This window comes from Uloborus diversus, chromosome 8 (genome assembly GCF_026930045.1).
Source record: "Uloborus diversus isolate 005 chromosome 8, Udiv.v.3.1, whole genome shotgun sequence".
In the NCBI taxonomy this organism is placed as follows: domain Eukaryota; kingdom Metazoa; phylum Arthropoda; class Arachnida; order Araneae; family Uloboridae; genus Uloborus; species Uloborus diversus.
The window spans coordinates 87,355,166-87,375,663 of NC_072738.1; positions in this window are offsets into that span (position 1 = coordinate 87,355,166).

Genomic DNA, 20,498 nt, shown 5'->3' on the forward strand with positions numbered 1-20,498 from the left:
GGTATTCTAAAAAGTTCATTGATTACATTGGCACAGCTGCAAAACAGTTTAAAACCCTTTGAAAAGAAAAAGAAAGTTGTCCCAGTTTACTAGTACTACACATTAAGAGTTCAAAAACATTTGCATTTTTTTATAAAGTGACTTTTAGCCCACATGGTTGGACAAATACTTCCTATTCAAAGTTGATGTTGAAATATGTATGTCTTGTGCATTGCAATTGACCCACTACAAGCACATTTAACATGTTAGGAAACTTTTTATGAATTTTGGATTATAAAATTCTAGGTAGTTAAAAGCGAAATATGCATAGATGGCTTCAGTTTTACAACCGGGATTTATATGGACCATTTGTAATCAAAGATAAGAAAATATCAAGAAGCACAGATTCGTCACTGATAAAAAGATTGATGGTTAAAGTTGTGCCATGAAAACTTAATTGATAATTGTACTTTTGTAATGACAAATTCTGTTCTTTATTTTGAACTGTAGTGTTTTTGATGAGATCAAATCAAAAATCCATTGCTCAGGCATGAGATTCTTCAACATATTTCTGATTCTATGCTCCTCCCTCCCCTCTTTTATACAGTGGTTAATGTAAGGCTTGCAAACCATGCATAAAAATGAAATACATTTGATACTTCAAATTAATGTACTTTAGTGATAAGGCTAATGTTTGTTAAGGCCTCCAGTATGTGTGTGTATATACAGCTGGCTCTCTATTTAAAGACTTTCAAGGGACCACAAAAATCGTCCTTTAGTAGAATGTGTCCTTAAGTAGAATGCTTCTAACACTACAGTAGTGCATCTGGGACCGTGAAAAATCGTCGTTAAATAGAGCGTTGTTAAACGGAGAGCCAATTGTGTGTGTATATATATATATATATATATAATACACAATTACAAAGGAATTTTCATCAGCTTTTTTTTTAAACAGTAAGGGTTGCTCGTTTTTTTACAGGATAATGACAATTTAGTGTTGATTAAATTAAAATAATATGGTAAATTTTTAATTATTTAATATGTCTTAGTAGTTCATCAATACTTTTAAGACTTTTTACTTTAAGTGAACTGTTTGTAAAATTACATTGTAGTGTATAATTATTTACCTTTCAAATATTTTTTACTCTTTTTATAAATGTTAAACCTTTTTTTTTCCCATACAGCAGGTCTCAACTCAGAAACCTTTTAGGGTGTAAAAAAAAGCTATTTTTCTTGTAATGTGTGTAAATATGCTTGGAGTATTTCAAAAAAAAAAAGTTCAGCTGATATTTATTGCATTTCTATTTTTCTGTTTATGCTTTGTATTTCTTCATATGCACTGTATTATTTAAGTTTCCTCTTTTTTCACTCTCATGCCTGCTTGCTAGAATTTCTCTGGCCTTGTAATGCATTTCATTGTTTTTTCTGACTCAAATGGAGACTTATGAATTCTTTAAAAATGGGGCTGTAAATTCATACAAACCATGCCACAGATTGAAACGAGCATTATTACCCTTTGGTCGAAAATCTGTATAAGTTTATTTCATGTATATAATCTAAATCTGTCAGAGTAATATTTTTTTCAAGTCTAAAATTTTAAAAGGTTTTTATTTTTATAACTTTACCATACTATGGTTGATATGACTTTGTATATTGTAAGCTTTAATCTTAATTTATTTGTTGTGTCACCTTTTTTGTCATGTTATCGTGATGAAATATTGTGTCATTTTTTACATGTCACAGACTCAAAAGTTCAATTTTCCAAGATCACGGTTCACAGATTTTAACCATTTTTGATTTCATATTCATATCTTTTGTATTCCACAACAAATAAAATTTCTTTGAGATGGAAAATTCAAATATATTAATGATCACTTATTTTCTGTATGTTTTTAACAGTTCAGTACAAAGTGCTTTTGGTGCTCACTAGAAGCTTCTTTTTGATTATTATTTTAATATTTTCTAATTCTAAGTGGAAACCGTTGGAGTCCTTCACATTTTAAAACAAAAATTAGGAAATTCTGTTATCAGCTATTAATCCCCATTAAAAAGGAACCTTTTTATTTATTTATTTATTTATTTTTTTTAAAGGTTACTCTTCATTTTTCTTACCTCATTAATAATTTTTTATTTGCTTCGAAGTAAGGCATTTAATTCTGAAGGCAAACAGAAAAAATGCAAAAATTAATTTATTATAAAATAATAGAGGAGGAAAAATGGCTATATTTACAGTATTTTTACCACTGTAATGAAGTTTATGAAGACAGAATCTAATGACATTAAATTTTCTTCACATCTTGGTCACAAAAAAATTGGCTCAAATTTAAAAAAAAAAAAAAAAGCAAAATAGAACTGATGACTTCGGAAAACCAGAGAACTAACTAGTAGTGGAAAGTGAATTTAGAAAGGTCTTTTGCTAAATACTTTGCATTTACTCGCTATATATAGCAAGTGTCAACCACTAATTTGTATCTCTATTTCACTCTTTGTAAAACCTTGTGTATCGAAATCAAAAATGATAATTTTTACTAATATAATTTTGCCAGAACTGCCAGTTTTACAAATGTGATAGCTTTCGTTTGGTGTAGAGATGTACATATTTGACAAACTATCAATTGACATTTTTGTGTGGTGTGATAGTTTTTGTGTGATATGAATGGTACTCTGATGTTCGAAAATTTCAGTCTTCAGAAAATTTTATTTGAGTTCACTATCACCCTTGATATAAACTACCAAAAATAAATAATTTTCAAACAAATAAAGACAATAAAAATGGTAATATATTTATTTTTTTTCTTCTGTTTGTTTTAGTAAATATTAAAATGTCTATTATAAAAGCAAAAGTTTATTTAATGTAGAAGTAACAGTAAAGTTGACAGTGTAGAAAAAATAATTAACAGTAGTAATACTATGCAGTGGGAATAGAGAAGGAATTCTAAGAATGAGTTACAGGTATAAAAGGGTGGGAAAGCATTTCACAAAGAAACATTCTATGCCTATCAGCCTATTTACAGTAGAAATTCAGACCGGAAGGTAAGTGGCATCTCCCCCCCCCCTCTTTCCTTGAAGTATAAAAAAACATAGGAAAATCAAAATAGACAATATTTATGGAAGTGTTACATATGCTAGATCAGACTCAGTAAATTTTAAACATAAAAAAATTGCATTTTTATGTAACTCTTAAAGTATTTGGGGACAAGATAATACCTAGTACATGAAATTCAATGGTGCAAGAGGATTCTACAGTAATGACATGAAATTTCTCTGGTAAATCAACTCAGTAAGCAGCTAATAATATTTATGAACTTGCTAAAATGTATTTTATTTATATAAATAATCGGTTTTAATTAATAGTTTTTATATTGAATTTGCCAAGAGTTTTTGCCACTGACTTTATTAAGATTTTTTTTCCTGTAAAACTAGTTTCAATAGCAGTTTAGAAAAATTGGAAAATTGAATAATGTAATGAACTTTCTTATGTGTTATACTTATCTCCAGATATATATTATTTATTTGTATCAATGTTATTATTTATTTGTAAATATATTTATAGTATAATCATTTGTACATATATCATCTTTGCAATTTTTAATAAAGTATTTAATTTTTTCCCATTTTGTGGATTATTTAATATTTTTCAAGTTCTTGTTTATTTTTAAGCTTAATCAATAGTATTTGTTCTTTAGTTGAATAAAAGCTAGTGCACTCTTTATTTTGTATTGTAGTTGATGTGACAGTATAATAATTTAAAATACTAATGATAAGCTCAATAAGAAGATATTGGCAAAATTGGGTGTTTTCCAAAATAATCACTTCTTCAAATTAGAGTGCGTCTGTATGAAATGCACAGGTGAGTACAAATTTCAAGTTAGGAGGCTTTAAAAAATGTAAGGTTGAATCTTTAAGAAAAAATTTCAAATGCTGTGAAGTCAACTATGTGTAGGTGGAGGGGGGGGGGGTCTTTATTCAGAAGACACACATCAACTTTGATCACAAGCTAAAAGATGTTGGCAAGTGTTTGAAAAGAGTATTTTTGAATTGTGACCAAAATTTACATACAAATATAAACACAGGGCCGGATTCACCAATAAGCTAAACAAGCTATAGCATAGGGTCATCTCTTTGTTTTGGTGGTGGGCCCCAGCTCCCAAAAAATTGCATGATTTGTTCCTAAAAAGAATAAATTTCATTTTTAAGTGCTTGAAAATTAGGAAAAATGTGGCAATGAACCTTGAATTTTGAAATCTAAATCTGAAAGTCCCTTCAGTAACCTTTGAACCCTTTCTAAATAAAGAAATCTTTCTGGAGATAAAGATACCGAAACTGAACAGCATACTCCAAATTAACACCCTGAATCATAGAATGCAGTGACACATCCACCATCTTGGGGCTAAACGATGCTTTCTTCCTATATTTGCTATGGTGAATTAGCGTGTTTTAGTTCTTAATTGTGGTTTCTTATTGACTCCATTTTAATCCACAATCAAGAAATATAACTTCATTACTTACTTCATTATAGCAGGCAGAGGAAGAAAGCGACATTTAGTTCCAAGATGGTTTACGTATCGCTAGTTAAACTACACAGCTTGACAATTGCTAAGGAACAATTATGTTTTTTGGAATAGTTAAGAATAGATAATGATTAAAGAAACAGAACAAAATATATAGTTAGTAGGGAGGATGTGTCTTTATTATAAGTACAAAATATTACAGATATTACTGCATCAATAAAGTAAAAACTTAAAAATAATCCTGCGTACATGATTTTCCTACAGCCACAAAAAAATGATCTAGGTCAGAATGATGGAGACATGAGTACCTTAATATGATGTATGATTACCAGGGACACTAATGCACAATTTACATCTGTTTTCCATACTCCCCACTAATTTTTGAGGAGTGCTTGGGGAATGTTTTCCCACTCCTCTCTCAATGCGGATTTGAGTTCTTGTACTGTTCTAGGAGGGACGGTTCTCTGCGCAACACGTCTGCCAAGAGCCTCCCAGGCAAGTTCAATTGGATTTAAGTCGGGGGAAAGTAAGCAGGATACTGCATACGGAGAATGTTTTTACTTTGCAGTGTGTCTGACACTTCAATGCTCCAGTGTGGCCGTATATCGTCGTCCGTAAAGAGAAAGTCTCGACCTACAGCCCCCCTAAAAAGACGAACATGATCCAGCATAACATCTCTGCAATACATTTGCGACGTATCGCTTTCTTATTCAAAAATGTGAAGCAGGGTTCTGCCATTGTTCATGATGCCTGTCCAAACAATGACTCCTGGGCCGTACTGATCACGTTCACAAACAAATTTTTGTGCCTAACGTGTTCCACGCTCTATCCACAGTAGTTGGTGACCAGAATCACTTGTCACACTGAAACAAGATTCGTCAGAGAACATCACTCTAGACCAATTTTGGCGATCCCACCAACACGTTCCTTACACCAGCGTAATCTCTCTCGAGGACGGCATGGTTTAACTTGGATGCAACGTACGGGCTTCCATGCATACAAACCGACATTATTTACTCGCTGTGAGATGGTTCTTGCAGAAACATGCGTATCGGTAGTGGTTGTTAGATTTGCAGCTATCAGTCCAGGAGTGAAATTTCTGTTCCTTTTTGCCACGTGGGCTGCATGGCGATCCTCTGAAGGTGTGGTGCTCCTACCACCACCCCCGGCATGCTTTTGCAAAACAGTTCCACCTTCAGCGGCCTTCTTTAATCGGGCGATGCCACTTTTTGGTACACCCATTGCAGCAGCCACACTGGTGACACTTTGACCTGCTTCCAGTCGTCCAACCGCTCGTCCACGATCGTAGATACTCAAATAATGTCTTGCTGACATTTTACTCTTAAGTATTTCAAGAACCAAACAGAATTTCAGGGAAAATTCTTTTTTAATTTCCAGCACTATTTTTGTTAAAAACCAAACAGCGTAAATTTTCGTACAAATTTTGAGCGTGTATGCACTGTCTTTTATACAGATAACGAGTCTTGGTCTACCATGCTATCTGAACTTGAATTTATTTCCATTGGCCAGGTGGTTGAGGTACAAATTTGCATAAATCACTTGTTCCTTAGCAATTGTCAAGCAGTGTACGATCTATGGCTTGCTCGAAATGAGGTCTTACAATTCAAGCAACGAATATTCGACCCATCTGCCAAATATTTGGCTTACTATTCGGACTCAGCTAAATTCTGTGCAGACAATGCATTAAAAGTTGTATATATTTTTAACTATGCTAGGGTGGCCACAGACCTGGAAAATCAGGAAGTTTGGGAAATAACAAAGGAAAATTAAATCAAAGTCATTTTCAAACATTGGTGGCCAACTGATGCTGCAATTTTGACCTGTTCCTGTGTAAAATATTGTCCAGAACTTGATGAGTCAGAAAATTCTAGAAAACGCTGTTCTCGCATAGAGAGTGAGTTCGCATTTTTTTGAAACTGAAGTGTTAAAAATTATTATTTATCCTTGCTAATTTAAGGATATCCGGAAAGGGGGAGAGTTGAGGGCACTTTCTTGAAAATTTTTCAAAAGAGTCTGGGAAAATCTTGATAAAAAAGACGTGAAAACGCAATTCCCAATCCCATTTTTTGGAGTTATAAGTATAAACGTGGATGGTTTAGGATTTCTCTCCTGAAATGTTTTGAAAGAAGCTGAAGTTTTAAAAAAAGTTTAGACTATCTTTAATGATTTAAAAATGAAGGGGGGGGGGAGTTTTTGAAAGAATTACGAAACTGTAGTCTTGAAAGAGCAAATTTAGGCAGTCTTTGGTGAACTTAACAGAGGTTCGACTGTTGTAACCCGAAAGTTTTTTTGAATCTGATGCATTAAAAACTAAATTTTAGGTTATATTTGGATGACTTGAGAGAGGGGATTCGAGGTCTCTTTCCAGAGAAATATTTGTTGCTGAAGCCATCTTTAAATGAACTTAAGGGAAGAAGTTCAGAGGTACTCTTTCAAACATTTTTTGAAGCTGAAGTATTACACTGTAAAAAAAAAATCGAAACGTTACTGAGTATTTAAGTGTAACATTTCGGGATTTTAATGGTTTTTATGCACTTGCAGGAAAAATCAAGTATCATTGTCAAAAAGTTACCTGAATTGTTACAACTTGCACGAATGCAGACTTCTCAGTGGAGGAATGCAGACAATTAACAAAATTACTTCTTTGATATTAAATTGGCCTCTATTTTTAAATATTAAAAGATTTTTTCTTTTTTTTTTATTTAGGAGAGAAGCCATTTTTTAATTTTTTTATTTATGAGTAAAATAATGGAACTTAGCTGAGCCATTGTTTATGGTTGCTTCCAGTAGGTAACACTTTCATGTAAGAATAATAAAAAATGAAAAACAAAAGGTTTCGAAATTTAAAAATATTTGCGTTCAAAAGTTACGTTTCTGGAGAATGACCCTGATGTAAATATAGGAGGGAAGAAGAGACTGGTAAGAAAAATGCTTGGAACTGAAGTCTTTAAAACGCAAATTTCGGTCATATTTGGCAGTGGCGTATCCATGGAGGTCCAGCGCCTCTGATGAATGTTAGGGATGACGCCACCCCCTTTCCGCTACATTTCATGGAAATTCAAGTAGATCAATACCATTATCAATTTATCATGAAAAATTAATAGTGTTTGTTCTTTAACCACAGACAGAGAACATTTCTCAGTTCTATTCAATGCGTTTTTGTTTTGAAAGGATCATCAATTTTTGAATTTTTGTCTAGGAAAAGAATATGTGAACAATAAAAATGACATATACATTTACTCAGAGAAAGAAAAGAGAACTTTGGGAGAAAACGTAAAATCAAAATTAAAACAATATTAAAATTCTACTTTGGTTAGGAAATCAAAACAAGAAAAATGTGAAATGTGCTCTATTTCAGGTAGAGCTATGGCAAGGGCAAAAACCTGGAAGGTATGTGTATCGGGGACAGAGGCGTGCACAGAGATTTTTGGGATCTTCGCAAATGACTTTTACCCCCCTCCTCCATATTGTTCACCCTTACGTCCCTACACAAATTTCCCCCCTCCTTTTAAAAATCTTGGGCCCCGTACAGGCCCGGAATACAGCAGTTGTTCTTTCTCCCTCCTGTGCACGCCCCTGATGTGGATGGGGGGGGGGGTGACTGGACAGCCTTCAATGATGTAAAATGCATATATAAGAATTTCAGTGACATAAAGAATGTTACCAGGTTTAGGAGAGAGAAGGAAGTCATTGCTTAGATCGAGATCTAAGTATTAGCAATATGAACCTATTCGGGAGTAAAATGTTTACTCAGAAGTAGAGTGATTCTCCCTCTCCAATTTTTCAAAATTGGAACTCCAAAAGAAATTGCAAATTATATTCGACCATTTTTGGAAGAGTTTCCTTCAGAGAGAAGAACGAACCACAGTAGGTCTGCTATGGAGGTTTATGACTTTAAATGTGAATGGTTTTCTAGGCCTGGTATGACTTCGTCCTGGAGATAAGTGGAAGAAGATTCGCTTCGGGAAATTTTAGTTTAACCGTTTCATATTTTTTTCCTTTAATTTATTTTGCAATGATACCATAGGTTCCGATGTTTTGATTAATTGTTTTTAAATCACCTTTATGATCAAATATAGAGACAGTGAAGGGATGAAAGTGGACATTTACAAGTTTTGAGTAAAACGCGTTTACAGTTCCGACCCTAGGTAGACTTACATTGAAAAGTTTTTCTAAATCATGCTGTCTGGCAACACACGGGCGGACCCTTGAGCCGATGCACCCTCGAACGCCCTCTGGGCACTATCTTTTTTTTTTTTTTCACACTCAAACCTGTTCACCTGTCTCATATATTTTTATTTTTTGCCCCCCCCCCCTAACCTGTGCGACTTTTTTTTTTGCGCCTAGTGGTAGTCAAGGTTGATGCTCTCTTGGGGGACTCAGTCCACCCCTGTAGCAGCAACTTCCAGAGCTACTAGTACTATCTCTTGCCCCAAGACAGAGGAGAGGTTGAAATATCATTTGAACTTTTTATTTCCAAATTTTTAATTTTGGCACTTACATCCCTTTGCTTCTCACTACAATTGCTCTTTTACTGAAAACCTTGTCGGAGAATACATTGTTAGAATTACACACAAGAAAGCTCGCTACTAAAAGAAGTCAACTACATTTATGAAGTTGGCGATGCTATTTGTGGGAAAATATTGAAATTGTGTAACTGAAATTTCTGGAGAAGTTGTACTAAGTGATTGAGCAACGACTTTGAACTGTAAATAGAGTTTCACAAATTATTCGTTATTTGTTTATTCATTTTTCTGTCACGGCTTTCTTAAGAGTTGTTTTAGTTGCGTTTCTAGAACTTCTATTTCGAAAAATGGTCGGTCCTCTAAACTTATCTAATGATGCCCTACAAAAACATTTTTAAGAGTTCCATTTCGAAAATTCCCGGGGGTGGTCCCCCAAATCTCATCAACCCTTAACATTCACTAGAACGAAGATAGTCTAGAATGCCTTTTTATGACTTTTAATTAGAGGGTGGGCCCTCGAAACTCTCCTCCCGGAACATCACTAATAAAGTTTATCTAAAACTACATTTAAAGAGCAACAATTTTGAAAATTTTCCGGGGAACTTTCCCCGTGTGTGTTTCTCTTCCTAACATACTTGGAGATAACATTTGCGTTTTTAATACTTCAAATTCGAAAAATGTGTGAACGTGGGAACTCTCTCGAATCTCTTCTGGCCTTTTCTTTATGAAAGCTCATAAAAAATACATTTTTACGATGCAAACATGATCTCTCCTCGAGAAACACATATGAGTTACCGGCAAGTCATATAAAAAGCGCTTATAGTTTTTATTTGTCTTTTATACATTAGCCAGCTTAAAATTTCGAAGTAACACAAATGTAGCTTTTTCTGAAAATTGTATGGATTACATGTTTTCGTGCTTTCATATAACATTAAAACCTTTTTTTTTTCCTTTTGCGTTTGTAGGAGGGGGAGGGGATAACACCACAAATTATCGCCCCGGGTATCTCCCATGCTAGGTACGCCTCTGATATATTGTATCTTATTTGAAAAAGTGTATTAATTTTCCCATTGAGAGTTTAAAATGGCATCCCCTTCCAGAAAAAGAAAAATTGCCATCCGTGGCGGGGAGCCCAGATTCGCCACTGCTGTATCGAAATTTTAAGCCGATCCAAGAAACGTGCCACACATGTAAAATTCTCTAATTCTCTCTCTCTCTCTCTTTTTTTTTTTTTTTTTTTTTTGAACCATTATATTTTTGTTTTTCTTCTAGCTCTATTCTAACAAATTGTTCTATGTAAAAATCATTAAATTATTTAACTTAAAAATCATTATATATATATATATATATATATATATACATTCGGATCCCGACTTACGCGAGGGATGCGTTCCAAGACTTCTCGCGTAAGTCGAAATTTCGCATTGTGGAAAAGTGTTGTGTATATGTTTTTTTTATTAACATACCCTATACCCAATCACTTTAGGCTTTTTTTAACACCTTTTAAACTATTTTAGACCATTTTTTAACTATATATTACCGTTTCTTTCATAAAGAGCTGTATTTTTACCGTATTTTTTTAAAAAGCTGCAATTCAACATAAAATACTGTTCGATGCACAAAATCAATGACCAATGGGAGAGAGAGACATAAAAATAAAATAGTATACGGTACGTACAGTATGTAGTAATAATGAAAGACTGCACTGTAAGAGATACATGAGATACAATAAGTTACATTTATAACTTAAAAATCGAAGATGATGATTTATGCTGCGCAATCTGATCGTCATTCTAATATGATTTTAAATGCAGTAGCTTCGCATTTACTTTAATAATATTTAGACCTATGATAACATCCCTTTTTTTAGAGTCTCGAGAATATGCAATACAAGAGCCGACTCCAATTTCATATTGTTTGCATTTTGCTTAAACGCTACTCTGCGAGCTTCATTTTAAAGGAAGGTCAGTGCGTATTAAGAATCTTTATCTGTTCTTCAATTGCCGCTAACTTTCGCTTTTTGCTTCCATCTTCAAACTTTCGACAAAACAGCGTGCCTATGTGCTATTTCATCCCCTTTCATATTTAGAATAGATAAATGAAAAATATGAGGAGTGGTGACATATACACACTAAGCACTAATAAAGCTATGTTTATAGTGCGGTGTGTGGGAACGGGAACTTGCGCAGTCAGTGATGCTGGATGGTTGAAAGTACATCCGCGAAGTCAATGTTTAGTAGTCAATAACAAAGCCGAAACTTAGCATCAGCATTCCTTCCGAAATATTTTCGTGTTGAGAGCGAGAAATTAGATTTAGCTCTAAAATTCGGTGCTCCTGAAAAACTCTCGCGTTATAGCCATTTCGCGTAAGTCGGATCGCGTTGTAGCGGGCAAGAGTTTACCACCGCACATCCTATAAGCTTACTATCGGTTCTTTTTCCGCAATTTTTGCGGGGATTTTACAGTTTTGAAGTACCACGTTTAATGGAACATCTTACTTTTTGAAAAAAAAAAAGGTCTCAAAATTATTTTCTCTTGGAAATTCACTATTGGAGGTAATTCCAGAACAGAAAATAGATTTTGCATCTTCCTAATTTGTAACTTATTTGTAATTTGGCATTATGTGAAACATTAAAGTATATGGGTCACTCTTCAAAAAGTGTAACTTTTCTGTCACACGCCTTTTACAGTAAAAACTTTAAGGAACAATTCATTTAACAAGGATTTTTAATTTCATCAAAAATATATCTATTTAAACATGCCACACAGTTTCTTAGTAATAATTTTTATTTTAGTATTTTTTGGTTCACGACATGGTTTATCTTGCTTAATAACTTGCTTAGTTAAAAGTATATTCTTATTGATTATTCCTTTCACAAGTGTCTCAAATAGGGGAGACCGGGGCAAGATGACTATACTAACAATTTTCGTGGTTTATTAATTTATTTTTAAGGATAGAAAAATTAATTTTACATGAGCTGTTAGAGTAGTCCCTTGTAGTATTAAATATATTGCCATTTAATTTTTCAAATAAAAATAACGAAGGATATTTTTATTTTTTCATAACCTTAACAAATCGTCATCTTGCCCCAGTACTGGGGCAAGATGACTTTGACCTAGGGGCAAGATGACAAAGTTGAAAAAGGTTGAACATATTTTATGTTTTGAATATGTTACCTAGTTTTACAAATGATAACTGTGTTTTAACATCTTACTAAGTATCAAATTAAGCGTAATGCGTTGTAGCGTAATGTTCAAGTGTTAAGTTCTGCAGCTAAAAATAGACACAAATAAAAATACCATTTTCATGATTGGAACATTCCTCATGCCACCACTCTTGGCTTTTACAGTTCTGGACCCATTCTTCTGTTGGAGGGTCTCAAAATTCCACTTTCCAAGCAAGGCATCTTAGAACACTATTCTTTGAATTTGTTGCAACTGCATTGCTTGGCATGAATACGGGCCCGCACGGAATTTGGTCTGAGTTTTTTTTTTTACTCCCTTTTTAGCTTCACGAGCTTATTTTCCTTGTTTTTTTTAAATAATTCTTTTTTTTTTTTCCGCTTTGCTCCTTGTTCTGACATTTCTTTGATGGGTGTGCTTGTAAGAATGTTTGAGCTTCAGTTTTTATTTTCTCGCATTGTGTTTCCTTAGGCAATGCATTGAAATCAAAAACACTAACATGCTTCTTTGGTGTATCGGAATCAGCATGTGCCATAACTTCTGCTTCGTCTGGAGGGTTTATATGTTGGTTTTCTACTCCCAAGGTCTGAGGATTAGCACTATTATTCAGTTTCAGAGCCAACAACGTCATAGTCCTCTAAAAAACAAGAAAAGTATGAGACTCGATACCTCCTTCTTTAAACCCTTTATCGGCATTTCCAGCTATAGCTGCTTTGAAGTAAGCGGTGTTCAAAAGCTCACCAATTTTTTTTTCTGTGATAGTTTGTCCTAGATGAACGACCATAAAGTTGTCACATGCTTGGCTATAGTAGGTTTTTAATGGGTAGAAAAATGACGTATCAGGAGCTAGAGACGATGGGATGTGTGAAATGGCAACCCAACCATGATAATGTTTTTTCACTGCGATATAAGATAGCCTGCAAAGCTTTGTGAAATTTACGATTGTCAATAATCAGCAGAGCAGGAGATTCTTTGCTTGGTTTAATTCATTCAATTAGTCATTTAGTCAACTTGTTTATAAATAGCCCTTGGTAACTCACTTTCGAACGATACCTACCTTGATTCAATGCGTCCTTTAGCCCCAGAGGAGAAGCGCAAGGTCGCGTGGACAAACAGACAGCGTTTACAGGAATTTAATAAAGTGGACAACATAGTTAGTTTAATAAATTCCGAAACGCGGGCAATAGGCAAGCTCGTCATCTTGCCCCGCGTTGCTGCCCGTCATCTTGCCCCAGACTGCCTGTTTGAACTGATTCTTCTCCATTGCCATAACAGAAGGCGATTGATTGACATATATTAATGGTAATAGGTAGTATTTAAACTAAGTTACTCATAAATACTCAAGAGACACGATATATCATATATGTATTATGTATATGCCGCAGAGCTTATTTACACAGGCATAAAAGTTATATCGTGGCAACGGTAAACAATCAGAGCTTCAGAACTAACACAAATATGGCGATTTCAGCGTCTCTATACTATTGCTGAACGAACAGCGGATACGAGAGCCAGTAGCATGCAGTTGATGCAGTTACCTAGTTTAAAACGGAAAAATTAAGGCATTCGTCATCTTGCCCGTCTCGTCATCTTGCCCCGGTCTCCCCTACTAATTGTTTAAGTATATTTACCTTTTTAATATTGTGTTTTAGTTCGTTTTAGTAGTACAAGAAGACATGTCACGCAATGAACTCTCACCTCCGTTACCTAAACACAAAATGCCATTCCTCATTAACACGTGGCAATAATGACACCAAATTTTATTTTCCATGATACAAAGGAGCCCCCTTGTTTATTTTCAGCCATAATTGAAGTTGTGAGATTTTTGTCGAAACACAAAAAGATCGATTTTGCGTTAAAAACTTAGTATGGTTATTCTGACCTCACCTCCGTGAACTTGAATTTCAGGGATGTAAATTAATGTAAAAAAAGAAGTGAATTATGTTTTCATGTGCTTAGCATGTGCAGATCGTAGCAATGAAGAAAAAAAAAATTCCTGAAAAATGTATCTATTAGGCCTATATTAATGGAAAATTCCTCACCTCTGTGACAGACCTTATCAATGTCATTATTTCTGAGCTGAAAATAAATGATGGAGGTAAAATATATCAATAATAGGCATTCTACTAAAGTTATAAATTGCCCGGACATCCTCAAATTTACTAAATACTATTTTTAACACGCATTTGAAACTACTAATTAAGCCGTACTTTAATTAAGAGAGCTTAATATTATATTCCCACTAATCATTAAATTAGCTGATTGTTTGCACAATTAACAAAATTGCTACTTTGATATTAAATTGGCTTCTATTCAGCCCGGTCAATTTAGACATAAAAATAGTGATCAAATAACAAAAATTCCGGGAAAGCTAAATTTTTGTAGAGACCTTGGGTTTAGCATTATAAATAAAGTGCCAAAAGTCCCCGTCGATCCCATGTGCGCTAAAAAAGTTATTCGGGGTCAATGGTCAAAATTTTAGGTTTTTTGGATTTTTCTCAAAAACGGTAAGTTTTATCGAAAAGTACCTCCGACCAAAGTTGTAGATCTAAAAATTCTCTATAAAAATGGTTCTTATGATTTTTATCTCCAAGACCAAATCATTTCCCAGATATTGCGTACTCTCAAAAGACAGCCAGTCACTTACAGAATCCCCTCTACTCGCATGGCCTTGAATAACATCTGGCTATTCTTATTCCGTGTAGCATCGTTCACGTACCCGGAGGTGCCCAACCCACTAAGGGCATGGGCTCAATATCGTGGAGCCCCCCCCCCCCCCCCCCCCCCCAGGGCCGATCCTAGGGTATCGGCCGCCCGTGTGCAAAGAGCTAATGTGCCTCCCCTCAAGAGTAATTTGCATATTTTGACTACGCTTTAACGTCTATATAAATCTTTCTTTAAATTTCCATGCCAAGTTCGAATTCAAAAAGGGGCTCTTGCCCCGGGCGCCAGATTTTGGGGGCGCTAAACTAACTAAATAAATGCTTAAATTTATTTATTTTTTTTTTTTTTCAAAAAAAAAAAAGACAAGTCGTTAAAAGCCAAGCACAAAAAAAAAAAAAAAAAAACTCGCTGAGCAGGTGCTGGCGAAAGTTTGCATGGCTTAATGTATTAAAGAGTGGGAAGGATAGTCAGAGAGAGAGCAGAAGGGCGCAGTAAATAGCATGAATGTGTTTTCTCAGAGTAACCAATACTTGTTATATCTTATCTAAAGATTTTCTTCTCGGAGAAGGAATATAGGAGCTAAGCTGAGGGAAGTACACACCAATACAAAACAGAGGAAATGCTCGAATGTCCTTTCTCTGCAATTAAACATCATAAAGCTGTCAACATGATGTCTTCTTCTCAGCTTTTACAATGACGAGAACTTGTCTATCCCACCCCAAGGGCCTAAGGGAAAATCGTTACACTGTTCCCTTGGCCGTAGCCCATGGCGAAGGAATTGGAGCCATTATCTTTATCCAACAGAACCATTCTCTAAAGAGTTTCTTCTCGTACTACGTACTTTTTTTCTGCTTTTTACTCCGTTCTCATGATATTTTTTGCTCATCTTGTATAGTTTTAAATCAATTTTAAGATATGTCGAAAAAACTATTTGAAGCTGAATTCAGAAAGAGAGCGAAAGATCACGAAAAAGAGGCCCCCAACAATCTTCATCTTATTTTATCATCGTGGTTAAATGCTAAAGACGTTAGGGGAGTAGGTAAGGCATTGTTTACATAATTTGAATGATGTAATACAAATTTGTTAATTTTATAATTTTTCTCATTCTTGGAAAAAAAATCTCGCACTATAATAATGGAGGTTCAATTTAAAGTTCGGGAGGCTGCTAATTTTTCTTTAGAAAATACTAGGGTTATTTTGAGGATAAATTGAAGTAAAACGATAAATTTTCGACTTAGTTTCAATATATTTTTTCCACCCACACAATATTTTAAATATGCTTAAATCATCTACGTCAATCAATGTGTCAGAAATCAGCTATTTTTTACGGCTCTAAATTTGAATTTTTCTTTTGTACTTTTGATGCATACTTATAATTACAGTAGAACCTCATTTATCTTGCCCCCGTTTATCCAGATCTCCGGCTTATCCAGATCAAATTTTTAAAGTTAAAATATATATTCACTAAAATGATATAATTCTAAATTATGATAGTCGGAACGAAACTCTCAATGTACCAAATAGTTGCACTTTATTTTGATTAAATACACAACTCCTGCATAGGACGTGCAATAAATTATAGTCTTCTAATAAACAACATATGGCATATTTGGAGTGTCATTCCTACACCACAGCAGCTGAACTATAAATGATTAAGTGGTTGCGAGTAACAATCCTATGTAATTTTGTTACTCTCCATTTTTGCTGTTATAAAAGATAAGTCTGCTTATTTACGAATGTGTTTTTCAAATTACTTGGATTTTCGTTATCCGGATTGATTTTGATCCCCACTAGTTCCAAAAAATGAAGTTATATTGTAAATGAAAATAACCTGAACGGAAGCGCACTGAAAACATATAATATTTAACATTTTTAAGATATGTGTTAAAAAAAAAGGTTAACAGAAAGAGTTTTGATCTCAAGCACATTAGGTTTCTGTTTTTCTATTAACTGTTTCTCAAATGTATACTATATACCAGCATTAGGGGACGTGCGTCCTTTATAAAAATTAGCTCTTGTAATAATTAATATTTAACTGTACAGATTGCGAAAATTTAAAATGTGTCGCACATAAAATTATTAAGATAGAGTTTAAATAAGATAATCTGTCTTTTTGAACTACAGTAAGATGTCATCTTAAAGTCAGGATAAGCCAAGTATAGTAATATTCAATTAATTTCAAGTAAGAAACAAAAATAAACAACCTACTAAATTTTTTATCGGATTTAAAATTATTTCACGCATTATTGCGATATGTTGCTCTTTTGTAGCTGAATATTGTTATTTTTCTTGCGAATTTCTTCATAGTAGTATGTTAAAATACTGAAAAATAAACAATTGAAAATCTTTGTTTTATTGAAGTTATAATTTTTAATTATTTTTTTAATTTAAGCAATATTGCAACAAGTTGTTAATTACTCTCTTGTGGAAATACAAAAATATTTTTCCTTGAATAACTTCGTATGTAAAATTATAAATAAAATACTTAATGATTTTTATCCCCTATCACTATTATTAAAAAAGCAATACAGTGATGAAGCTATATAAAAACTTATAATTACGAAAAAGTCGCATTAATAAGGCTTATGGCATTATAGTCAGCGAACTCTTTTATAACTGCCTAATTCAAATATGGCTTCCAGCGGTGAAACGGTTCAAAAATGATATCAGATGGAATGTTATTTATCTATTTGTTCTACAGGTTAAAGAGCACTCCCTCACGGTGTAACGAAAAGTTACATTACAAGACATGTATAAATTTCAAATGCATTTTGTGTAAAATTTGTCGTTGGCTCATATGAGGCACTGAGAAGCAAAGGGGTGTAAGTGGACATTTTCAAGTTTTGAGTAAAACACGAATAGCCTAGGTAGGCTTTCATTGATTTTTTTTTTCTAAATCATGCTGTACAGCAGCACCTACCAGGGCTACTAGTACTATCTCTTGCCCCAAGACAGAGGAGGGGTTTACCTACTATGTGTATTGGTTATCTCCAAATTTTTAATTTTGCCACTTGCATCCCTTTGCTTCTCACTGCCTCAAATGTAACCATCTCCTCCGTGATTCTGCTCCATTTGAAATTTGATAGTTATAATTAAATTTAAGATTTATTCAAGATCTTAATTTTAGGTTTAAATTCCTGTTTATTGTATATTTACCATATGGTGCGTTTAACCTAATATGATAGTCTGCCGTGCATATACTGGAGCTTAAACACCTTCCAGTTTGTAGTTTAAGTTTTTGGTCTTTTGACCATACTTATTGAATCCTCCACTGCTGATGAGCTCTTGATTCAACCTTTCAACTTTTTCTATTAATGGCTGCTTGTATTTTTCTTTTTCTCATCATTATTAAAATTGTTTAAAACTTGTTATTTGGCTTGTATATTTTATATACTTAATTGTCTTTTTATTTTTGCTGCGTTGCGCATCTATGGGCTTTTGGTTTGGTCTTTTCAATATTCTTCACACATATATATATATATATATATATATATATATACCTACTTTACATTTCCTGCAATTTTCACAAACAGGAGTATATATATATATATATATATATGTATATATATATATATACTCCTGTTTGTGAAAATTGCAGGAAATGTAAAGTAGGGCATGATATGCAAATGATTAGAATTGCAGACCGGTAGCGCATGATGACCAGCGCCGTCTGAACGGCGGATCGAACCAAATATAAATAGACGCCTGTAGCGAGGCGTGTATGATTATCGGTCGTTATATGCTAGAGTAAACGTTAACTGAATCTTTACTATGCCTGTTCGACGAAAAAAAGCGAAATTTGAGCAAATTTCGGAGTTTCAACAGGGCAGAATCGTCGGCCTTCTTGGAGCTGGATTGTCTTATTGTGCAGTAGCTGCTCGTGTGCAGCGTAACAGTTGCACAATCATGCGTGTTTGGAAGCAGTGGACGGGCGAGAGTCGGACAGCTCGGAAATCCGGGAGTGGACCCCGAAATGTGACGTCATCTCGCGATGACAGACACCTGGTGCGTATGGCGCTGACGGACCGCACAGCTTCTTCTAGACAATTGGCAGCACGGTGGTCAACAGCTACAAGTGTTTCATTGTCTGCTTCATCAATTCGGAGACGTTTGTTGCAGCGTGAGCTGCGCTCAAGGACTCTTTACACAGGATTCCTCTCACGCAAAGCCATTGCTGCCTGCGGCTACAACGGGCCAATGTGCATAGGAGCTGGCGTGCTGATTGACAGCAGGTCGTCACTTCTGAGGAATCCCATTTCAATTTGTGGCATCATGATGGCCGAATTCGTGTCAGGCGCTATGCCGGTGAACGGCTCATTCTGGAGTGCATTATCGAACGCCACAGTGGACGAATACCCGGAGTTATTGTCTGGGGTGCCATAGCATATCATGGACGATCACAATTGCTACGAATTGTTGGCAATTTGAACAGTACCCGATACATAAACTAAGTTTTACAGCCCCAAGCTATTGCTTTCCTGCAAGGTATCCCAGCAGAATAATGCCCGTCCACATGTCGCCAGGACTGTCAAATCCTACTTTGATTAGCAGCAGGTACAGCTTCTTCCTTGGCCTGCATATTCCCCGGATATGTCACCAATTGAACATGTGTGGGATTTCGTTGGGCAGCGTTTCGTTCGTGATCTTCGTCCTGTTGCTTCGACAGAGAAACTTTGGTTGCGCATACAAGCAATATGGAATACTCTTCAGCAGGCAGATATTTTCAGCAGGCAAACTTTGTTTCACTCCATGCCGAGTCGTGTAGCAGCTCTTATTGCGGCGGGTGGTGGACACACGAAATACTAATTTCTATCTCTTTTTATTTTTGTTTGGTTTGAAAATGTAATCATTTATTTGTACCATTACCACTCAACTGTGTATTAAATTTTATGCAACTATGATGCTTTCTTCATGGTGTTGCATTTTATTTTGCTTTGTTTGTTTTGCATGGGGGGGGGGGGCGCCGAAACGAGATCTTGCCCCTGTTCGAAAATTACCTAGTTACGTCCCTGCTCCGGAATTCTTTAGTTTAGAACTATAAGTCCCAAAATCGTACTTTAACACCCCGTTTGCACTGCGAGCTAAGCGCGCTCAACCCATCAATGCACTTACGAGCTAAGCGCACTTACTTTAAAAGTCGTTTGCACTAGAGAACGCACTTAAAGTTTAACTGCAAACCCAGGGAGGCTAAAAGAGTCTTGTTGAGCGGCTTCCCAGTTCAACTGAAGCGGCTTTGAGATGCGCTAAGTGAATGCGCAGTAGGTTAGCTGAAAACTAAGCGGCTTAATTCCGCCAGTGCAAACGGGGTGTAAAAGCATTGTTTGATAACGATGGGACTAAGAGCGGGCGGGGTTCAGTGTGCCCTCACGAACTGTGTTTTTGAAACTGAAGTCAATTTCAGACTAGTTTAGGCAGGAAGCTGTGGCTTCACGGAACCGTCTAAAAACGAAATTTTCAGGTATAGTGATTGCGTTGGAGAAAATGGGGATCCGGGGTCTTTCCCCAAAAGTTCTTGAAACTGATGTTTGAAAAACGCAATTTTAGTTTGTTTTTCAATACGTTAAGTGAGAGGGGGTGGAATTAGGGGCTTCTCTAAAGACGCTGATTGAGACTGTCTTTGGTAGTAATGTTTGCGAATGGATTTCGGGGTATTTCACTGCAAAAAATTCGAAAA